Below are 24168 nucleotides of genomic sequence, written 5' to 3' on the forward strand. Positions count from 1 at the left end.
TTTGGGGTCATTTCCCACAGTTTGAGAACCCCAGAATACAGCAATGCAGGACATTACATGTAATTTACAGTGTAAAACACTCTCTCCTCAATCTTTTACAACCGTTCAATAAAGGGAATGCGTGGGGATTATTGATTAAATACACCTCTACCTCAATATAACGCTGTCCTTGGGAGCCAAAAAAATCTTACTGGATTATATATAGGTGAAACCGTGTTATATTGAACTTGCTTTGATCCACCGGAGTGCGCAGCCCTGCCCCCCCGGAGCACTGCTTTACCGCGTTATATCCAAATTCGTGTTATATCGAGGTAGCGGTGTATATGAAGACTTTAAGGAGTGCTTTTTTAAAAAACAAGGTTCTTGGCAGATGAGAACAGGGAGACTATTCCAGCAATAGAGCATGGTATGAGATGTAGTAGACTTCAGAAGAGTCTAAGAACAGTGGTGGAAGTCCTATCACTTGGAACACTTAACAGTGAACCAAAATAAGCTACAAGAGTTCCATATGGAATAATCCTGCTTTGGCAGGAAATATGACATGTCTTTTTTTTAATCTGTAACATCCTATGATTTAAGGAACATTCCCTATCCAATATACAAAGTTTAAGTACACCCCAGGGTGAGAATATCTTGTAAGGGTATCTAGACCTTATAAAATATTTGAAATTTTATCTTTCAAATGGATTTCATCTTGATGAGATTTAAAGAAACTTTTCTTTATCAACATGTCGCTTTCAGAATATAAGCTGTATGATCTACAGCCCCAGTTCCAAAATAGAAAAGTTATTTTAATTGCCTTGATTGTCAGAAGAAAAAGATCATTTGTTTTTAGGTCATACACAGTGGTTCTTGTAGCTGTGCTGATCCAGGATATTAGAAAATCAAGGTGGATGAGGTAATATCTTTTATAAGATGAACTTTTGTTGGTGCGAGAGAGACGCTTTTGAGGGTTCACAGAGCTCTTCTTCAGGTCTGGAAAATGCACTCAAAGTGTAACGGCTACATTCAAGGTGGAACAGATTGTTTAACATAAGTAGTTAATACATTCCAAGGCATCATTCAAGGTGAAGTGGGTTAGCAAAGAACAAACTGGAGCAAAGAAATTTGTCTTAAGACTGAATTTATTTTATTTTGCTGATGACTGAATGCTGAGAACCTGGTTTTGCTGGGCTAGGGTTTTTCCTATTCATTGTTTTCACAGGGTTTTATGTTGAATACTTTTGTAAACTTGTAACTTAATGTCTTACAACCACGTCAGCTTCCAGAAAAGTGGTCTTATGTGTCTGGATTTTTGACATTTTGAGGGTGATTGCAGATGCATAGTCTCTGATGTGGACCACAGTATTTTTTAAAATTGCTGGTTTAAGTGGGATTTTCCAACTTGTTGCACCTATTTTAAGCTGAACTAAACAGTTGAATGTCTCCAAGGTAAGCCTCACACTTGATTTGTCTGAAGACCTTGGAGGAAAGAGTTGCAAGGTGAAGCAAGCAAAATTTGTAAACCATAAGCATCAGTGGTAAGGCTGAGAAACCTTAACTTTCAAATTAATAAGGCATCTAAGGGAAGACGTTGATTCTGAAATATCAAAGGTTGATCATCTTGGTGAGAGAAAGTCACAACATCAACAAACAGCCCAAACCAGCCTTTGACTAGACTTTCCCTGCACCCAAAGGAAGCCCACTAGTGATAATTACTGTGCCAGGAGAATATCGCTGTCTGGCTCCTCATCTGCAGTTCCAGCTCCTATTCTACAAGAATCCAGAAGAATGCGGAAGGTAAAGAGCTCACAAACTCGTTATCTTAATTATCTTTTTTCTATTGTTGGCTTGTTTTTTATTAACTGGGAGTCATCCCAGCCTTTCTATTTTTGGGGTGTGAGCATGGCTGTGTGTATGCATCTGTGAGAGTGCACCCATAAAGGCCACATGGGGAAAATTTCCCCAGGTTTTAACAGACCTCAGTGCATCTCACAGATATGCATTAAAGCATGTTCCATGTTTACAAATCCTCAGAGACTAAACTGTCATATGTAATTTCCAGTAAATAAGAGGTTTTAAACTTTTGTTTATCAGGAATGTTCTGTTGAAGTCTGTATTATAGTATTTCTGTTAGGATGGAGGGAAGGAAAGGTTAGCCACCACAATAAAACGTAAGTCTAAGAAGGCAGCTTTATCATTGGCATTGAGGTTCAGACAATTTATTTTCACTATTACAATATTTAACTCTTCTCAAATTATAGATCGGACTGACTTTGATAAAATTCTTTAGCTGGGGTTTATAACCAAGTAGACAGCCACCTTCATCAACTCCTGAGAGCATACAAGGACTGGTTACTTTTGGTATTTATTTGATCCCAATCCAATACTGAGACTAACATGTTTGATTTTATCATGATATGATTCTGATCTGATAGTGGGGTTTTTTTTAGATTTGGTGATATGTTTGCTCAATTTTATTTTAGTTTGAGTTTAAATAAAATTTATAAAATAGATATCTATTTTATAAATATTTTTATAAGCATGGGCCAAGAACCCTTGAAGGCTTGAGGTGATTACCTGGCTAGCTCCCCCTTAATAGCCTATGGTTTTCAAAAGATACAGACAACATAAGGCAATAACTACTCATGAACCTCATAACAAGCAGCAAGCAATGCACACCAAACAAAACAGTCTATGCCACCAACTTCATCTAGCGAGTAAGAAGGAATTCCAGAATCCTATGTTTGCAGTACCTCTCTCCTGCTCTTTCCCAAACCTTCCTTATAGACTGACTATCGTCAGTTCAATCCATCTGATCACAGCTGAAACAACAGTTGGTCCTTTTAAGGAGAATGGTCCATTAAGGCTTTAAAGTTAAATGTTAAGTAGTAAAATCTGGAAGTGCACTCAATGAATTAGTGAAAGTTAAAATAGTAGTAGCTTTCCTCTTTATGACTAAAGCTATTTTTCTTTGCTATCACTCCTACATGCTGACCTGAGAGGCTATATTCCTCAGAATGTAGATAAGCCACCATTATTTTTCCCCTAGTGAGCGAAATTAGTTGTATTCCTACTTTCAGAAATTCATGAGACTGCATTCATGAACGAATTCGAATTTAGGAGCCCCAGGCTACCATCCAAACACTGTATGGGCATAAGAGGCTTTTATTGTATTTTCCTGAGTAGGATTAAGGGAGTCTTCAAAACAGCAACTTTTACATTCAATAGGGATTACCTTTTAAGGGCATGGGGAATCTCTCAGGCCTCTGTCAGGTGCATTTTCCAGGAAACCAAAGAATACCTGTGGATTCTTTAGAACCTTTAAAGAAATATTTGATTTTAGAAATTCTGAGCCATTTTAAAATGTGACAAGCTTTTGCAAGCATTTTCACACTTAAACTCATATTTTATAGCCATGAAAGAGATCCCTAACAATAACACAGTTGTAAGATATCCCCTTTTATTTTCTGAAACTTTAGCTTTATAACAGACTATTTGCCATGCCGGATCAGACTAATGGTACAAATTGAATACACTGTGCCTGGCAGAGGATTATGCCTGATCTTTAGAGTAAGATATTACCACCACACCACATCCCAAATAATAATGGACCTGGCTATTTTTGAAATGCTGCCATAGGGAAAAATCCTTCCTGACCCTGTGGTGATCAGCTGATACACTGAAGTATGATGTTTGATTATGTGGTTTTACAACAAAATGTATTGATCATACAATTTTTAAAACCTGCTAGAGTATCTCTTCAATATTTAAATTCAATTTTCAAAAATAATTTTAATTGTTCTTATTCCTAACTGTGAATTTAACATACTACCACTGTAAGAATAATGTCTAGGTTCTCTCACTCACTAGAAATCAGATCTGGTTATACAGAACGTTTCAACAAAAAGTTGTTAACTCACACATCAAACATCCAGGCAGACCACTAGAATTCAACCGGGAAAGTCAAGTCTAAAAAGATATTAGTTATCAAATTAGCTGATGGCCCTAGACAATGGTATACAAAGCATTTCAGAAAGTTGGGGCAAGAACTTGTGAGATTTAATCAAGTTAGAATACATTACCAAGTTAAGGAGACAACAACATTTAATCCCAATGCACTGATAAATGAATTCTAAGTCCATGTAAGACTAGTTTAAAGCTACAGAAATTATACAGTTCAGTTATTTTGACTTATTCCTAAAGAAGTCAAGAGGCTTATTTTTCAAACACTAACCTATCAGCAAGCTAAGGAACAGTAATACCAAAACAGTAATACCAAAACAGACAAGTCCATCTAGTCAAGCATTCCACCTCCAGCACTACCAATACATATGTTTCAGTGTTCCAGTAAGAGTAAAAAAAGATTACTTTTATTATTGATTAAATCTTGGTATTATGTCTGCTCTCAACCTCCAAAATGAAAAAGTTAAATACAGAGAGACATTTATGATGGAAAATGAAAGCAAAGATATTATATATAAATACTAAAATGGATGGCAACTCAAATGCTTAACCACCATTCAATGGATAGATAGTGTATTAATCTATGCTTCTGGCTCAGTAATATGAATCCTTTATTTTAAATTTTCTTCAAGTATAAAGGTTACCAACCATAAACACTAAATTAAATCAGTGTATTCACTTGAACATGCCTATCACAAAGTAGACAGTTGACCAAACGTTGCTGGTAAAAAAAACCACACCAAACATACAGACCTCCTCTTCTTTTGATTCACTGGTATAAGTTAATTGAAATTTATGTACAGCGCTGTATAGCTTCGTACATTAATGTTCTCTCATATACTTTGGATAATGATCCATTTCATCTTGAGAGAATGAAAAAGATTTCATTCTATTGTAAGGTTCACTAGTCATCCTGCTAGAGAAGTCCATAAGAGTTTGGATGAAATCTCAACTGACAACCTACTTCTGAATCAATTTTGAACTTTTCTGATGTTGAGATGAGAAAGTATCTCAGCAATTGATGTACCTATTCAATGGGTGTAGTTTGACATTAGAATTATTCACTTTATATGATCACACTGTAGGGTAAATCCTAGAGTTGCCCACATTAATTTGTTTTGGCTGTTTTCAGAGACAATACACTGAGATACAGAATTCCGGAGTTGTATATGCGAGAGCATTTGTTAAAGTGTTTCTCAATCTATTTACCATTTTGGGCCACAAATGCAGCTCTCTATAGCTCTATTGCATCCACACAATACATATACTACCTATATGACCCTGAGGATGTCACATATCTGCGTGCTGATTGGGCTGCAAGCGGCCAGCAGGTTGAGAACCACTGTACTAAATTGACATTCAGGGGCACCAGAACGGGGGAGGGGGGGAGTTCAGGGCCCTCTTCTTACTGTCCACAAGGGCGAGCAGGGCATCTGGGGGAAGAGGCAGTTCAGCCATTGGTGCCCCCACACACACACTTTTAGGAAGCTTCCACCACCCCTACTGATATCCCCTGGGGGAAAAAAAAAAAAAACGCTTTAGATGTACAGTACAAAAGTCAACTATGACTGATCTGCACACATAATAGATGTTTCAGCTCATGCAGTGCACAAACTGTACACTGGAGGTTTCTAGAGGTACCTCTACTTTGATGAGCAGACTGGCCCCCTCCTTTATTCAATGCTGACTCAAAGCCTGACTGCTCTCGCATAGAAATGCCCTGATTCATAAAGCAGGCGATGATGGGTCACTGACTTTTCAATGACACTTTCTTAACGCTGCTGCTGCTGCTAGGGAGACCAGACTGCAAGTGTGAAAAATCAGGACAAGGGGTGGGGAGTAATAGGAGCCTAGATAAGAAAAAGACACAAAAATCAAGACTGTCCCTATAAAATCAGACATCTGGTCACCCTAGCTGCTGCACCCCTCCCCCAACCAGCTTCACTATCAATGGACACAAAAGTGGAGCAGCCCCAACCCAGCTACCAGCTCCGGGCCGAGGAGCTCCCCAACCCCCCAGGCCCGAGGAGTGGCGGACTCTCCAGGGATGGGGCCAGCCATGTCACGGCTCCCCCCGCAGCCGGGCGGAGCGGGCCGAGGCCCGGGGAGCGGCCTGAGGCTGGGACCCGATCCAGCCCCACCGCACAGCCGGGCCCGGGCCCCGGGGGCTGGTAAGACAGGCCGAGACTCCCAGGGCAAAACGCAGCGGCCCGCAGGGAGGGGATCCCGGCGCCCGGGGGAGCGGGGCGGGGGGAGCCGGGCCGGGCGGGGGTAGATCAGTGAGGGGCGCGGAGGGATCTAGTGACGGGGGGGGGGGTGAGTGGGCCGGAGGCGGAGGGATCTAGTCACGGGGGGGGGGAGGAGAAGAGCGGGATCTGAGCCCACAGGAGAGGGGATTCCCATGGGAGGGGGACGCTTACCTCAGCCGGGGTGGGGGAGGGGGCCGCGCCGCTGTGGCAAGGGGCGGCCCCGGCTGGGCGGCGGCTGTACAGGGCCGCGCACCAACAGACGCCGCCGCGGGGCCTGGCAACTGCCACACACAGCGACTAGAGCGGCAGGGGGCGGGGCTCGCGTCGGCAGCGAATGGGGGCGGGGTCGAGTGGGGGTGTGGGCGGGGCTCATAGGGCAATGGGCGGGGCTTCCGCCTCCCTTGACAGTGATGGGATGAGGGTCTTTGGGGCAGGGCAATAGGAGGCGTTACTGGCTCAGAGGGACCGAGGGGTACAAGGGGGCGTGTGGGTCATCAAGTCCCTGCTGTCACAGGCACCCCAGCCACATAACCCCATTCACACACTGACCAAGCTCCAGCTCCAGTTTAAAAGGAGATGGGTTGTCAGCACCCTATCTACTATTGAAACTGATCGTATGAGCCTAGCATCTCATTGTCACCAGTTAGGCGCCTGCTTTACTACATTAGTGCAGTGGGTTACACAACCCTTAAGTTTGGATTTCTGCCCATTTCCTACCCCCACAAAATTACCAGATTTTTGAAAAACCAGGTCATCAGATTTTAACCTGAATTTGGCAAGTGCAGGAACACCCCAGACCAAGGTTGCCAACCCTCCAGGATTGCTCTGGAGTCTCCAGGAATTAAAAATTAATTTTTAATTAAAGATTATGTCATCTGATGAAACCTCCAGGGATGTGTCCAACCAAAATTGGCAAACCTACCCAGACCTGGCTCAGCCTCACACAGGCGCTGCCCGACAGCACAGCACACCTGAGCAGAGGAGAGTTGCTGCCGGTTGGCGGCTGCCTGGTGTGGGGAATGAGATTGGCAGAGGGGCTGATGATTGCCACCATCTGCTTTCCCTGCCCGACAGATGCCTCTCCTGACCCCAGCCCTTCAGCACAGTTGTGTCGGCTTCCCCCAGTGCAGTGGGGGGGGGAGATGAGTCCCAGCAGCCAAGATCGCCTGGCCACTGCAGCAAAAAGCCTGTAGGCAATGGAAGGCTCCCCTCATGCCACCTCCTATGAGTACTGGTCATCCCTAACACACCCCAAACACTGGCCTTTCATTTTCAGTTTTTACTGATTTTTCACCTGTTTTTTAAACACTGACATTCCCAGGACACAAAATAAAAACCAAAAACAAATGTATTTAAATTATATATAATCCAAGACATGAATGTGTCCCACAAATTGCTGATACACCACCCCAATTCTATTCCTCATGCTGCAAAGTGGCCCCTCCCAATCTGCCACATACAGTGCCACAGCATCACCTTCCAGATCTGCTGTAACCAATGAGAAGACCATCCCACGCCCCTCCACTATCTTGCACTGTACAAATTACTGTTAATTTGAATGGGGAACTAAGCGTTGAGTATATATAAGTAAAGTAGTTCTCAGGTGGCTCCAAGTATAGTGGCCACTCATTCTATAGCTATATCTGTATATTAGTTAACATCTCTTATTAGTGTCTAATATTCTGTGACTTGTCCAATAAGAAGCATTTGCTCAGATAATTTTGTTTTCAGGAACTGGTCAGGCAAAGTGATACACACGGTAGTTCAAATGTATGATTTTTGCAACATAATAAAAGATTGTAAAGTGGAATTCCATTAAAAAAAGTCAGGATGGTCTATATTTTTCATGTAGTTATATTTCAGTCTTTGAAATATATAATAGGTGGTCCCTCTAACCTTAAGAAACGTTGTTTCTTCCAATTCTTAAATTAGCTGATTCTTAGACAATTAGGCTAAAATGACACTCCTGCTTGAGCCAATGCTATTTTTCTGCACAAAATACTGTTCTTTAACAGCCCCATCCTTCATTATGCAATTGCTTTGTTATTTGAACAACTGGGATTTGAAAATCAATATATATCAAAATGTCTCTTGGGTCACCTCAGTAATTCATCTTCTGAAATCCTTAAAGGGTTCCTGTCCTGACCTATATTGTGTTCTCTCACTCCACACTCGATTTCTGTGCAGCATATACCTCCATTATTCAAAGGCTTACTGAATAAGTAACTGGGGTTTGAATATATCCATGCCAAAATAACTCCTGCACCACTGCAACTAGTACATATAAAATAGGGGTAATGATACTGACATTCTTAGTAAAGCACTTTGAGATCTGCTGATAATCACGATATAGGTTTTATTATATCTATGCAATCTGTAAACAGCTAAATCCTAGCATAAAATGATATGTCTGTAAGCAAAAGCTTAATGAGAAGAAACTGTTTCAAGTAAAATTGTACTCCATTTTGCTTATTTTGCTTCATACTCCATTTTGCTAGCTTTGATTAAAACATGGCCTACCCATAGAACAAAAACACAGGAAAGTATGGGGGTAATTCCTCTGTTTTGCCTGCAATCAGCAAGGAAATTTGTAAAAAAAAAAAAAAAAAAAAAAAAGTATTTTAAGCAATAATCTGCATCCGGCCCTCCAGATGTTTTAATCCGGCCCTTGAGCTCCAGTCGGGGAGCGGGGTCTGGGGTTTGCCCTGCTCCGCGTGGCTCCTGGAAGCAGCAGCAAGTCCCTCCTCCGGCTACTACATATAGGGGCAGCCAGGGGGCTCCACACACTGCCCCTGCCCCAAACACCGCCCCCGCAGCTCTGATTGGCTGGGAACCACAACCACTGAGAGCTGCAGGGGCGGCGCCTGCAGACAGGGCAGCGCACAGAGCTGCCTGACCACACCTCCACATAGGAGCTGGATGGAGGACATGCTGCTGCTTCTTGGAGCTGCTTGAGGTAAGCCGCCCAGAGCTTGCACCCCTCACCCCCTCCCATGCCCCAACCCCCGGCCCCAGCCCTGATACCACTCCTGTTCTCAAACCACCAGGTGCCAGCCCAGAGCACCCTCCTGCACCCCCAATCCTCATTCCCAGCCCCACCCCAGAGCGTGCACCCCCAGCTGGAGCCCTCACTCCCTCCTGTACCCTAACCCACAATTTTGTGAGCATTCATGGCCCGCCATACAATTTTCCATACCCCAATGAGGCCCTCGGGCCAAAAAGTTTGCCCATCCCTGCCCTACAGCAACCCAGCATGACTACTTTCAGTGGCTTAAACAATTGCAAGAAAACAAAACTACCTTACAATACAGGGTGAATCGAGCTATTGAACAAATGAATACAAAATTGTACAAGCAAAAAGCCACTGATTCTGATTTATGGGAAGCCGGTGACCAGGTAATGTACTTAAAGCTAGGGGGAAAGGCTCACACAGGTCTAAGTGGACAGGTCCCTATTCCATAGCTGACTGTCTTAACCCACTAGTGTATCATATTGAAAAAGACAGCAAACTAAATAGGTTCATGTGTCACAGATACAATTGTTTTCTTAATCTGTTTGTGTTTAATTATTACAGGTATTGTACATGGACTAGAAGTATATACTTGCCACTAATCACATGAATTCCTGTGCCCCAATAGAAATTCCCTCACACACTACCTGATCTTAAGGGAGTCCTGCCAGGAGCCTGCTAAAGGCAAGATGTTGTTGTTTGGGGGGATATTTATAAGCTTTCGGGGTTCAGGGATAACATACACAGACTGGGGGCTATAATGATTTAATTGGAGAGTGGAACAGGGTTCATGCATAACAATACCCTGTATGGGCCCTTCATACAAATTACATTCCAAGCCTAGGTTAATATAACCAATGAGGATCGTGACTGCGTGATTGAGGTGACAACCCCTATGGAGCCAATCATAGATTTTAATCCTTTTTGTGAACCCAGTGAACCTGGTTCACACACCTTTCCACCATTAGAGGTGCACACGATTACAGTGTTGGTGAACAAAACGATTTTTGTGTGCAACATAACAGTGCTACTGTTCAATGGTCCTCCAATAATGGAAAGACCCTACCCACATTTACTTAAAAAACAACCACCCGGTAAGGCATATGTGGCACCCATGGTAACAATGCTACACATCACAGTTAATTGAGCAACAGCTGTTAGCCATTGTTTTAATAGAAAGAGAGATGGATTGGATCTGAGCCAAGGATATGTCTGCCTTAACCCCCCCTTCCCAGCAGACATAGAAATAATCTTTTCCTCCCTTATGTTCTAGAATGGTATAAGCCTATGGAATCATACGTATACACAAACACCCTAACAGGATATATTACTATCCAGGTGATACGGGTTTGCCCTGCCAGGTACCTGAACACCTTATGGTCTTTCCTAGCACTCCCAACCCTACAGGGAAGGCATATTTGGGCCCCACAATTGGCAGGAATGTATTTAAATGAGAAAGGAGACATCATTGATTACAGTGGGTGTGAAAAATGGACTACCTGACAGTCGGTATGCCCCACCTTGCCGATTTTAGAGGAGCCTTGCTCCGTGCAAACCAAAAATTTAGCAACGTGCTACTAGGATGAATTGGATAATAGCACCACCAAAGTATACTATGATGGAAAGAATTGTGTTGAATTGTTAGAGTGGAAAAAATTGTGTGGCAGGAAAAGTATACTCAAAGGCCACCTGTACAACAATGTATGTGCAATGTAACAATATTGCAAACCCCCACCATGACTTACTATTTTCCGGTTCATGAAAACAAGGATGTTAACCCAGTAGATGCCAATAATGCTTTGAGTTTTAACTTTTCTTTGGGGGTTAATTGGACCATCTCGTAGCAATAGCTAGCAGAGAATAAGCAAATTACTCAATTGACTGCAGCAACCTGGACAAAAATACTAACACGAAGTCTGGCTATTTTGCACCAAGGAACTGAAATTCTAAAAATATCCACACGAGCTCAACAAATGATAGAGTACCATTGGTATGACATTTTCAGAGGCTGGTCCCCCTCATGGACATCAGTTTTAAATATTATGATTCATCTCAATTGTTTTCTTTGTGCTAATTGGAATAATGTTTGTCATAATGTGTTTTATGTGCTGTTGGATGAAGAGAATGTACCTTAAATTAAGTACCTTGTATGGGAACTTATCACAATAAAAGAAGGGTGTAATGCCCTGGGACTTTGGGTTCGTTCTGCATCAACATCAGAGCTTCGAACACGTTCGACAGAGGCCCAGCTCCCCGCCCTCATGTGCAGTTTCAGCTGGCCACTGGAACTGACTGAGCAACACTAAGGACTAGTAACTATAAAATCCAGCTGCAGAACTTTTTGGTGTGTGTGTGTGTGTGTGTGTGTGTGTGTGAATGGAAGCATGCTGATTTTAATGCTTAAATTATACTCTCAATAAATGTGGTATATTGCCTTATCCCCTTTAAAAGATTCTGTGTGCTTCTTATCAGCATAACATGTCAACTCTATCAATAAACTGTAGTATTTACACATGATAAAGCATGTTAACTCTACCTTTGTCCAACAGACATATGTTTGTACAACACAACCCAGCCCAGTGGACTCTAATCCCAATTGGGGACTTTAGATGCTACCATATGTGATGCTGGCAGACCAGGTGCCAGGTCATGCCAAAGCTCCAGGCCTCACTGAACACTTACAAATGCATAGCGGGAAGCCAGGCTGATTGACTTGTGTATTAGTATAGATCAAAGTGATTGTTAAATGTATAAGAATGTACTTTGTGATTAAACTTCATGAAAATTAATGGGATGTTACATGAATTGTTTTCACTTATCTGTATCCTGTTCTGATGTAATAGCAAACATTTACGTTGTGTATATCCCTGTAACTAAATAAACCATCAATCGAGAAAGAGGCCTTGCATAACACAAATGAAAAACTTTAACAGGAAAGTACTAATTCTTGTGCATATGAAGGCAAGTGATCATCGTGTGTGATGATCTATTCCTCTCTCTGCCAATCAAAGAAAGAGCCTGTGTAGGTGTTCACCCTGTCAGCTTGTTTTCTGTGAAAAGAAACTGTAAGTATAGACTCAGGGAAATACCCTTCATCTCTGAACTGTTTGGATTCTAACAGACCAGAATAACTGAACAAGAAGACAGAGATCCCCAACCTTGAGAGACTTTTGGGAAACTGGCAGATTACTACATTTCTGCTACCATTTGGAATTATAGACTGAGTCTGTGACTCACCAGTACATATTTGTTTACCTGCTTTAACCTCTCAATAACTCTCATTCCTTTTTCTTAGCTAATACACTTTTACTTAGTTTAGTATAGAATTGGCTACCAGCATTGTCTTTGGTGTGAGATCTAGTATGCAAATTGACCTGAGTGAGTGACTGGTCTCTTGGGAGAGGGAATAACCTGGAATACTTGTGATTTTTTTGTGTAAATGACCATTTATCACATAGTCCAGCTTGCCTGGGTGGCAAGATGTCTAAGGGGACTGTCTGTGACTCCATTAAAAGCCTATTATAGTACTTCAGGCATTCACATTTGTTACTGGTTTGGTGAAATCGAATTATAGAACATACCACCAGTTTAGGGTATCTGCCCTGCTTCTGACAGTCTCCCTAAGGTAGGAATTCTCAGTCGCAAGCCACTCCAGACAGTGTGATACCATAATATAAATATTTACTACTACTGTCCAACCCAGTTACACTAAACATTGTTCTGTTTGTAGTGTAGATAGGACCTTTGTCACAGCTCTTCTTTTCATTTGTATATACTGTACATATGTCCATAACCTGAGCCATACACATTAGTTACAAAAGTATCAATAGGAGAACATTAAACTCTGCCCAGGCCTTTACCTGTCTGTTATTCAGTACTATCAAAAAAGCTAACAGAATTTACTAAAAACAATGAAATGTTCATTCAACACATCTAAACATATTTACCCCCTCCAATAAAACAAATGGTTTTCTGTACATTTTCATTAGAAAACAACAAATCCAATAAAAAATAATGTAGCATTAGCAAAATGGTAACATACAACAAAATCTTAAATATTGTTAAGTATCAGAAGGGTAGCCGTGTTAGTCTGAATCTGTAAAAAGCAACAGAGGGTCCTGTGGCACCTTTAAGACTAACAGAAGTATTGGGAGCATAAGCTTTCGTGGGTAAGAACCTCACTTCTTCAGATGCAGGGCATCTGAAGAAGTGAGGTTCTTACCCACGAAAGCTTATGCTCCCAATACTTCTGTTAGTCTTAAAGGTGCCACAGGACCCTCTGTTGCTTTTTAAATATTATTTTTAATCTTTTACAAATAAAAGTGCATTCCAATAGAGAAAAATGGTTCCAAGAACATTTGCCAATTATGATTGTTTTACTGTTGATTGGAGAATAACGGATTTCTTGGCTGCAGGCTTCTCAATGCAGTTATAGTAAGTGAAGAAACAAGTTCTCACTATTCAGGGTTGAATACATTTCTTAATGTTTATATGCCTGAAAAATGCATAGACTAACAAAGTGAGCTGGTATTCTTGCTCTATGAGTAAATTTTAAGGCAATCTCTTGCATTATTAGACTAACTCCACCACCCTCTCCTTTTGCATTCTAAGATGTCATTTCAGAAAATAAGCCTACTTTCATTGTAATCATGCCTATAGAAACAGGCAAAACTATTTCTAGCAATGCAGATGAATCGAACAACTTCATACCTGTACAGGACCTTTAAAAAAGGTAAAACAATATACAAATACGTTAATATCCTCCAGGGAACAAATCAGTTTTAGCACAAAGATTATTTGGGGAGGAAGCACAACTCTAAATTAACTGGGCACTATCAATTTGTAAATTTTCAGATTAATTTATTTCAATTTATGAATTATTCTATCAGAGAACCCCTGAAATTATATGGCCTGATTTTTCCAGTACTGTTTAAAGGGTATTTAGGTAGGACCAAGAGCAAACATGTTTGGGTCCACTCCTCCAGCCCTCTCCCTTTCAGTCTAGGCATGCACCTGCCTGCTGACCCTTCTGTTTCCTGTTTGCTACTATTATTACTGGTAAGCGTTCTCTTGCAGGGCTCAAGCTAAAGTGTTCATGAGAACTTTACCTTGGCCCAGTGCAATGCATAAGACAGGAAGTACAATGGACCATCAACAAAACAGTGAAAACAAAGTGTAAAATCCAGGCCCTACTGAAGACAACAGGAGCTTTGCCAATAACATCAAGTCGGGCCAAGATTTCCCCCAAAGTGCTGTCAAGTGTACAATATAAGCAAACTGGAAAAACAGAGATTATTTGTAACAATATTATGTACAAAATTTTGAAATGGAAATATGATTTTCAAAGTGATGGTTTGGAACTAGTAGGAACAGGTGAAAGGTTTTTTGAGGAGTTGGGGTAGAAGGTGGGGAAAGAATTCAATTCTCTGTCCCGGGGCTAAGTGGTTTGAAAGGAAATTAAGCTTTTTGAAATAGAGAGTACATTTTGGTTACTTACTTGGTTATTTATGCAAACCTATGATAAAATTGCCGGTAGGTCAACTATCCCATGGCCAGACTTAATTGCAAATGTAATTAGTATGATCCATGGTTGCTGCCACTAATGCAACATACTCATCAACAAAATCCATTATACTTATTCCTTTTGACTCTGAAACTGCAAAACAAACACAAAAGGCCAGATTCAGAGGTGAATGTAAATTAATGCAAAAGGAGTCTGTCAGTTTTTATTATGTTACAACTTCTACCCCTTTATGTGTATTTTATATTGACTTACACTCCCTCATACTTGCAACTGCCAAAGCACACCTTCTGAAAAGTCAGTGTTGGAGTACACCAATGATTAACTGAGAAGATGTTTGAGCTAGCGGAAAAACGATGTAGGGTAAAACAGAATGGCCTGGAGATGGAAGAACGTAGGATAGAACAGGGATTGGCAACCTTTGGCACACGGCTTGCCAGGGTAAGCCTCCTGGCAGGCCGGGCCAGTTTGTTTACCTTCCACGTCCACAGGTTTGGCCAATCATGGCTCCCACTGGCTGAGGTTCACCGTCCCAGGCCAATGGGGGCTGTGGGAAGCAGCGTGGGCCGAGGCATGTGCTGGCCGCCGCTTTCCGCCACCCCCATTGGCCTGGAGCAGTGAACCGCGGCCAGTGGGAGCTGCGATCAGCCAAACCTGTGGACGCGGCAGGTAAAGAAACCGGCCCGGCCCACCAGGGGGCTTACCCTGGTGAGCCGCATGCCAAAGGTTGCCAATCCCTGGGATAGAATATAATGAAAATAGCAGACAGATTCATAGGCAGACTAGATGAGACAAGAGCGAATATCTGAGGGCCAAGTGTATGGAACTTGAGAATTATAAAGAGAGTAAAAATATAAAAGATATGTTCACAGTGGTAAGACTTCTTACCAAAAGGTTTTCCCCACAATCAAACATTATAAAAGATCACAAGGGCAGAGTTCCCACCGAGGGTGATGATATTAAACACACGTAGAAAGATTATTGTGCCATTCCATGTGCCTCGCCAAAGCCACTCATAATGACAAAAGAGTGTAGAATCTGAGCCATCAATCCTGTGAGAAGACATAGGGCACACTATTATGAAAACGAAGGCTGTGAAAGCACCAGAGGTAGATAATATACCTTCAGAATTGTTAAAAGCAATTGATGAACATGGTACCTCTCTTAAAGTGGAAAGTTTGTAGTGATATATGGCTGACTAGAAATTGGCTGGAGGACTGGATAAAGGGATTTTTCTGCCCTTATTAAAGAAGGGAGACAGAGTACTAACTACTGTACCATCTCCCTGATATTGCACACCAGCAAATTTCTGCTCTACATAATCCAGGATTGCATGAAATAAAGGTTAGAAGCAGAACTACCACCACAGCAAGCTGGTTTTAGGGAGGGCCAATGCATATGTGATCAAATCACAACTATTACATAATTGAAAAATACATTTATCATGTGCGTCATTGACTACTCAAAAGCATTCAATATCGTCCAACATGACCATCTTGGAGGATCCTATAAAATATAGGGATTGCAAAGCATCTCATTGAATCCATTGCAAGTCTGCTACCACCAGACCACAATGTGGGCAAACAATGAGTGGTTTTCCACTGGGCAGGGTGAGACACAAGGGTGTATTTTGTCCCCCAAACCTCTTTAATATATACAGAGAAATTATTCTGAGGCAAGCCTTGGAAGGTTTTGACAAAGTGGAAGGAGCTGGGATCTCCACTGGTGCATACATCTTAACCGTCACCTCTCTCGGCTCTGCCTGTGCATCTCAGTCCTAAGGTGCAACACTCCTTGTTATTCCAGTGCAGAGCACAGAGTCCTGAATTAGTTGTGCCACGTGTTGTTTCGAGCGGTGATGTTGATACCCATCCAGTGGGCACTAAACTAAGGCCACCAACCTTCATTACTTTTTTTAACCTACTGCAGGCTAAGAATCGAACTCAGATCTCCAAAGTTGACAGCACAGGGATGTACCCTGCTCGATGCCACAACTCAACATTTTCAGAATTAAGTCTGGCCAAACTGGAGCCTAATTTGCATGCACCATCACCACATGTGTGCACAGGATCACAGTAAATGCACCTACAAATGACCAGCTAGGCGTCTGTCTGTCCATTTTGGCAATTAATTCGTCTTTGACTACTAGCGGTAAATATGCCCAATGGCTTGTGATGGGATGTTAGATGGGGTGGGATCTGAGTTACTACAGAGAATTCTTTCCTGGGTGTCTGGCTGGTGAGTCTTGCCCACATGCTCAGGGTTTAGCTGATCGCCATATTTGGGGTCGGGAAGGCTCACTCAGACACTTACCTGCCTTTACACAACAACTTTGTATTTGGACTGCAAAAAAGTTTAACTGAAAACAATAGTCTAATCAGATGTAACTCAAATACAGAGGCGATACAAAGGAACGTAGAAGAAAAGAAGCTAACAGAAAGGAGTAACAATGTGTAAGTTAATAGAGGTCAGTGACCACTTTGACCTCTAACACTTTCTTGTTAACACCTATACACTTTCTTCTGTATAAGTTACATCAGCTTAGACTCTTACATGTGGGTAAGTAAGCTGTAACACACACCACCCTACATGCCTTTGAATAGGCCTCAATTTCTACTTATCAAATATTGAAACAATCATCAACTGGAGTGTGTGTTTTAACATATTCAGAACAAACACGGACACAGTATGCTTGGCCTAAACAAAATTCAGGCTAGAATGACACAGTCTAACATGAATATGCAACCTCTTCAGCTGTATTCTTACATCAATTTGCAAATATATTAACTGTCTTTTCAATTCTCATCCTATCATAGAAAAATGGATACAAGTATGCAAGCAATATGATTAGCTAGAGGGCTAATACAGTTTGGCACACAGAACTGCATCCCCTAGCAAGCAGTATGACATTACTGCATTGCATTTTTATTGGTGCACAGCCCAGATTCAATATACTTGGGATGTCAACTAACCCACATCAAAGAACTTCCCTCTACACAGAGAAGTCATACAGTCTTTAGAATCCAGTAGTAGTTAAAAACATTAATATATGACAACCTTTCTAAATTTAGCAACAAGCTCCCCAAAATGCTACCATGGCCAAAGAACAAGCTATCCACTACTTGGGAATAAAATCTGTTTAAGCTGCTAATACATAGGTCTTCAGCCTCATGTCTTCTTAACACTCACTCAGTTGTAATATTCTCCACTAATGCAGCATCATGTCTTATTACTCAATTACCAGTTTATATATTCTGTCTGTATAAGATGTCTAGTGATTTGTCCAGATCACATTATGAGATTACAAAGGGGCAAGCAGCCTGACAAAGCTGAGCCACTCCAGCACTCAGAGAGCCCACTTCTGGGAGTATGCCACCAACACCACCCACACCATGTGCTCCTCTCATACACATACACCCTGAGAAAGTGAGGGGGTCAGGCAGGCCCTCCAATACTGGCCCCAGCAGCTTGTTCTGAGTACTGTGCGCTGGATCTCCCTGGAAGCATTCCAGGGACGTTTGCCTCCTGCTCTTCCCCATCTCTGAGCAAAACACATTAGTAGACTTTACAAATTTTAAAAACACTTCATAGAATGGGGGCTGTCTTAAGAGAACTTCTTGATCAAATGAGCTGATATTTGCACCTCATACCCTGCCTGGGCTCCTAACTGGCATACTAGTATTCAAGGTGCTCCAACCTTATAGATTGATTTTACACAGGTTTGAAGATTCAGCTTTAAACAGAAACCATGTTGTAACCTTAATGATGGGGCAGCAAGTACATTCTTCTCATAAAATGGGCACGGTAGTGTTGTACAGTGGATAGACTCCAGGACTTAGAGTCAGGGGACTTGGGTTATATTCTAAACTCTGGCACTGACCTGCTGAGTGACTTGCACTTCTGCCTGTTTCCCCAGCTGTAAAATGGGGAGCACTGATCCTTTTTCTCCTTTGCAAAGAGCTTTGATATTGATGGATGAACCATGCTACTGAAGAGCTAAAAATGTGTATAACACAAGTATTCACACACCAAGTGGTGAGAGGGCGACAAAGTGGAACTGCAATGTAATACTCTAATAATCCATTGAGGATTTAGATAGAAATAAGACTGTCATCTTGAAGAAACATTCAGAAGGATCACAGCAACGATAGCTACTTAATATTCAATGCTGTATCTGCGTAGCACTGCTCAGCATGTTTTATAGTAGTGCAATGTTTAACCGTTAACTAACATGCTATTTTTGCAATTTAATAGGATTCACCTGGATGCCATGAAATCAGACACTTCTACATAAAGTAACAGAGATAATGAAATTTAGAGGATATCATCTGGTCCCTGCACCATCTAGTGGCTGGTGTTATTTGAACAACAGAAAATGAAGGTAATAAATGTTTCACTTCTAACAGTGAACGAGAGAAACAGGATCAATACAGGATTTTTGAAGAACTGATCATCATTACTTCTTCGAATGTTTGCACATGTCCATTTCACTGTACGTGCCTACAGACCTTGTACACAGTTGGAGAATTTTTTCCCTCAGCCGTATCCGTGGACCTGTTTGCAGCAAAGACAAACAGAAAATGCCCTCAGTTTTGTTCCTAAAGAGGTCTCAGCCCAGGTACACTGACAGATACTTTTTTCTTATCCTGAAAGAATCTCCTCCTGTTGACCTTCCCACCGATTCCTTTCCTAACTACAGTCTTGTTCAAAGCAAACAAGACCATGCTCGCCTCATCCTTGTAGCACCAACGTGGCCTCATCATCACCGGTACTTGACCCTATTAGCCTTCTCAATCGAGCCTCTGCTGTCTCTCTTGTTGGATCCAGATGTCATTTCCCAGGACCACAGTCGCCTGCTCCTCAGAGCCCTCCATTTGACAGCGTGTATGCTTCATGGTTAACATCATTTGAGAGATCTTGTTCAAAGGACATTCAGAAAGTGCTTCTGGATGATAGAAAACCCTCAATGAAGAGCACTTACCTGACTAAGAGGAAGCGTTTCTCCATTTGGTCCCATCAGAAAGGCATATTTCCGGAGTGGGCATCCCTGGACCTCATACTGGCTATTTTCTATATTTAAAAAAAAAAAAAAAGATTTTCACTATTAGCACTATGAAAGTGCATCTGGCAGCTATTTTGGCCTTCAACATCTTGGTGGATAGTAGATCATCATCAGATTCCTTAAGGGTTTGGTTAGATTGTATTCACACATGCAAGATCCCATCCCTCCTGGGAATTTGAACTTGGTCCTGGCAAAACTGATGGGACCACCTTTTGAACCCCTTGCAACTTGCCCTCTGCTGCACCTCTCTTTGAAGGTTGCATTTCTAGTGGCCACTACTTCAACCAGAAGGGTGGGAGAGTTAAAATCCTTAGTATCTGACCCTCCCTGTATAGTTTTCCATAGGGATAAGATTTATCTTTGCCCTCACCCAAAATTTCTTGCTAAGATAATCTCTAATTTTCATGTTAATGAGGCACTCTATTTGCCAACTTTTTTTCCGAAACCTCATGCTCATAGAGATGAGGAGAGACCGCATTTTCAGGATGTGAGAAGGGCTCTAGCTTTCCATCTAGATTATGCTAAGGCCCTCTACTCCGTTGTTTATTGCAATGGCAGATCAGTATCTACTCAAAGGATTTAATCCTAGATTTCTTTGGGCATTTGTTTATGCAGCCAGTTGGCTAATATAACCCCACCAACTAGGGTATTGATGCATTCTACTAGAGTGCAGGCAACATCAGTGGCTTTCTCGGTGCAAGTACCTATCATAAACATTTGTAAAGCAGCATCTGTCCACACTTTTGCTTTGCATTATGCCATTTCCCATCGGTTTGGGGACGACACCAGTTTTGGATGGGTTGTATTACTATCACTGTTCGGGCAGACTCTGAGTCTACCTCCATATCTGTCTGCTTCTGAATCACCTACAGTGGAACGGACATGTGTAAGCATTCAGAGAAGAAAAACAGTTACCTACCTTCCTGTTACTGTCATTTTTTGAGATGTGTTGCACATGTCAACTCCAGAACCCACCCACCTTCCCCTCTCTATCGGAGTCTATCCAGTAGAAAGGAACTAAGGGGGGGTCGGGGATGACTCCACTCTCTTATACCAGCACACAGTGGCACATGGCAACAGAGGGCACTCAGACCACCCTGATAGGTACTGCATGAGGCACGCACACACCTACAGTGGAATGGACATGTGCAACTCATCTTGAAAAACAGCAGTTACAGAAAGGTAGGTAACCGATTTTTGTTTTAGGTGGTCTCACTTTGAAACAGTGAATATTGCATAGTTTGGATAACAATGAGTATCTAGAAGTCTCGGTGAACATGAGAAACCTTCAGGAAAGTCAAATGGTTGAGAAATTGCAGGGAGCTCACTTAAGTTTAACGTAAGAATAACCATACTGGGTCAGACCAATGGTCCATCTAGCCCAGTATCCTGTCTTCCAACAGTGGCCAATACAGATACTTCATAGGGAATGAACAGAACAGGCAATCATCAAGTGATCCATCCCCCGTCACCCATTCCCAGCATCTGGCAGTCAGAGGCTCAGGGTCACCCAGAGCATGGGATTGCATCCCTGACTATCTTGGCTAGTAGTCACTGATTCGACCTATCTTCAATGAAACTTATTTAATTCTTTTTTGAATCTAGTTATAATTTTGGCCTTCACAACAGCTTCTGGCAAAGAGTTCCACAGGTTGACAGTGCGTTATGTGAAGAAATACTTTGTGACAAAGTTCCTCCTCTATCTTGGTGGGTCCTGCGCTTATTGGCGGATTTTCTTGCCTCCGAGATTCACCATGTGGGTTGGGGAACAGCCCAGAGACCTTCCCCTCTGGAAGAACCCACAGTCCAGGTCAATTGGGAGGTTTGGGGGGAACCCGGGCCCACCCTCTACTCCAGGTTCCAGCCCAGGGCCCTGTGGACTGCAGCTGTCTATAGTGCCTCCTGTAACAGCTCCATGACAGCTACAACTCCCTGGGCAACTTCCCCATGGCCTCCTCCAAACACCTTCCTTAGTCTCACCACAGGACCTTCCTCCTGGTGTCTGATAACGCTTGTGCTCCCCAGTCCTCCAGCAGCACAGCATAGCTCAGCTCACCTCCTTGCGCCTCTTGCTCCCAGCTCCTCACACTCACGCCTCACTGACTAACTGGGAGGCTTTTAACTAGTTCCAGCCAGCCCTTGATTGGCTTCAGGTGTCCCAATCAATGTAGCTATCTCCACTGCCTTCTAGAAGGATCTTAATTGGCCCCAGGTGTCTTGATTAACCTGGAGCAACTGCCATTTGGTTACCATGATACCAGGGATTTGTTTAGCCTGGGGCTAACATACCTGTTCCTCACTACTTTACTGTAGCCATCTGGCCTTGCCCCATCACAACTTCCTTATTTACTTTCTCCACACCGGTCATGATTTTATAAACCTCTATCATATCCTCTCTTAGTCATCTCTTATCCAAGCTGAAAAGTCACAGTCTTTTTAATCTCTCCTCCTATGGAAGCTGTTCCATAGCCAGGGCCGGCTCCAGGCACCAGGCACCCAAGCACATGCTTGGGGCGGCACCTGGTAAGAGGCGGTGGGGGGAGCACGGCGGGGCATTCTGCAGGGGGGGCGCTCCAGCGGCGCGGTGCTCGGCGGGGGGGGCGGCGCGGGGGGGCAGTGCTCTGGGGGGATTCCAGGGGCGCTCGGCGGGGGGCGGGCTCCGGCGGCGCGGCGCTCGGCGGGGGGGCCTCGGGGGGCGGCGCTTTTTTTTGCTGCTTGGGGCAGCAAAAAAGCTAGAGCCGGCCCTGTCCATAGCACTAATTATGTTTGCCCTTCTCTGTACCTTTTCCATTTCTAATATATCTTTTTTGAAATGGGGTGCTCAGAAATGCATGCAGTATTCAAGGTGTGGGCGTACCATGGATTTATATGGTGGCATTAAGATATTTACTCTCTTATTATCTATCCTTTTCCTAATGGCCCCTAACTTTGTTAGCTTTTTTGACTAAAAACAATAGCCACCCAGCAATAGCATCACTGCAGGCCATGGAGTGGGCTGACCCCACAGGTATAATACAGAAGGAAAACAAATCTCAACAGCAGTGGGACAAAACCCCTGGTCCCCTGAATGAGAAGTAAATTCACATACCCATTGTCTCCACCCCACTCACTCCTGTAGGGTAGAGGTAGGGCATGTCAGAACGGTGGTGGATAAAAGGACACCAGGGAGTCTAGTTCACGACTCTAGGTGCCAACCTGACCTGCATCCAGAGGTGGAGATGGCAGACTGATGCACAGAAAGGGAACACAGTCCCCTCCCCACCCCAATCTGGGACGTCACGATAAAAGAGAATCCGGAAGACAAGCAACGGGGCAAATGCACAACTGAGTGAGTGCTGACTAGGGGTCAGCCACTGCATATATGCAGACCCACCCCTCCCCCAGTCACATCCCTTCAAACCGGCCTTCACCCATAAGAATCCGTCCTGTAATAGGTGAGGTAACCCCAGTGCACAGGCACACCAAAGATAAGATGAGGTCAGGTGAAGGAACATGCTGTCAGTTCCCCGCCCTGCTGATTCACGTCCATAACCTGGCCATTCTCTCCAGCCACAGGCTCATAGACAAGGCCCTCCTTTTCCCGAGACAGGTCCCAAAGGTGAGCCATATTGTGGAGATCACATATGTTGCTGTCACACCAAGCGGCACATCTTCCCCAGCTGCATCCAAAGACACCCTCCAGCCTGATACAGGCTGTGGAATCACATTTTAAAAATACTATTCTTAATATCGATTACCTGGCTCTCCTGTGAGCCAAGCTGCACACACATTCACTTGCCAGCACCAGCCTCCTAAAGGGGAAGAAAGCAAACAGATGACACATATTGCTGTCGAGGCACCTTCAGAGTCACAGATCATCTGTCAGTGGAAGCCAGACATAATGGGGACGTGCTCAGTGTTTCAGTGGCGATGAGTTTAGCGGTGTCCGTCTGTCCTTCTGTAAATGCATCACCTGTGACCACTGCCATGATATCTGTAAGGTGGTTGTTGGGCTCCATGATCCCAGTGCTATGGCGTCTGGACTGAAAAAAGGCGCGAAACTGACGGAGGGAGGAAGGGGCGACTGACGACATGGTGTACAGGTACAGGGAATTAAAATCAACAAAGGTGGCTGTGCATCAAGGAGAAACACAAACAACTGTCACACAGAATGGCCCTCCCCAAAGATTGAACTCAAAACCCTGGGTTTAGCAGGCCGTTGATTTCATGGAGGGAGGGGAAGCAAATGAATACAGAACAAATCTGGTCCATCTATTTTTTACATCTTAAGCTGGCAGCAGACGGTGCAGCATGACTGATAGCCATCAGCATCTGCTGGGTGCTTGGCAGAAAATGATGTACTACGACTGCTAGCCATCATCGTCAAGACGGTTCAACAGGC

At 43.1% G+C, this 24168-nt stretch overlaps 1 protein-coding gene across 1 annotated transcript in view; it reads right to left on the bottom strand.

Moving 5' to 3' along the window:
* The window catches only part of STARD3NL (STARD3 N-terminal like), a 48891-nt gene extending 42382 nt beyond the window's left edge, over nucleotides 1-6509 (bottom strand). Inside the window, exon 1 of the mRNA XM_054019230.1 lies at nucleotides 6366-6509. The gene's annotated coding sequence lies outside the window, so the exon portion shown is untranslated. The remainder of the gene's footprint in view (nucleotides 1-6365) is intronic.
* Nucleotides 6510-24168: the final 17659 nt, after the last annotated feature.

This window comes from Malaclemys terrapin, chromosome 2 (assembly GCF_027887155.1).
Source record: "Malaclemys terrapin pileata isolate rMalTer1 chromosome 2, rMalTer1.hap1, whole genome shotgun sequence".
NCBI classification, from domain to species: Eukaryota; Metazoa; Chordata; order Testudines; family Emydidae; genus Malaclemys; species Malaclemys terrapin.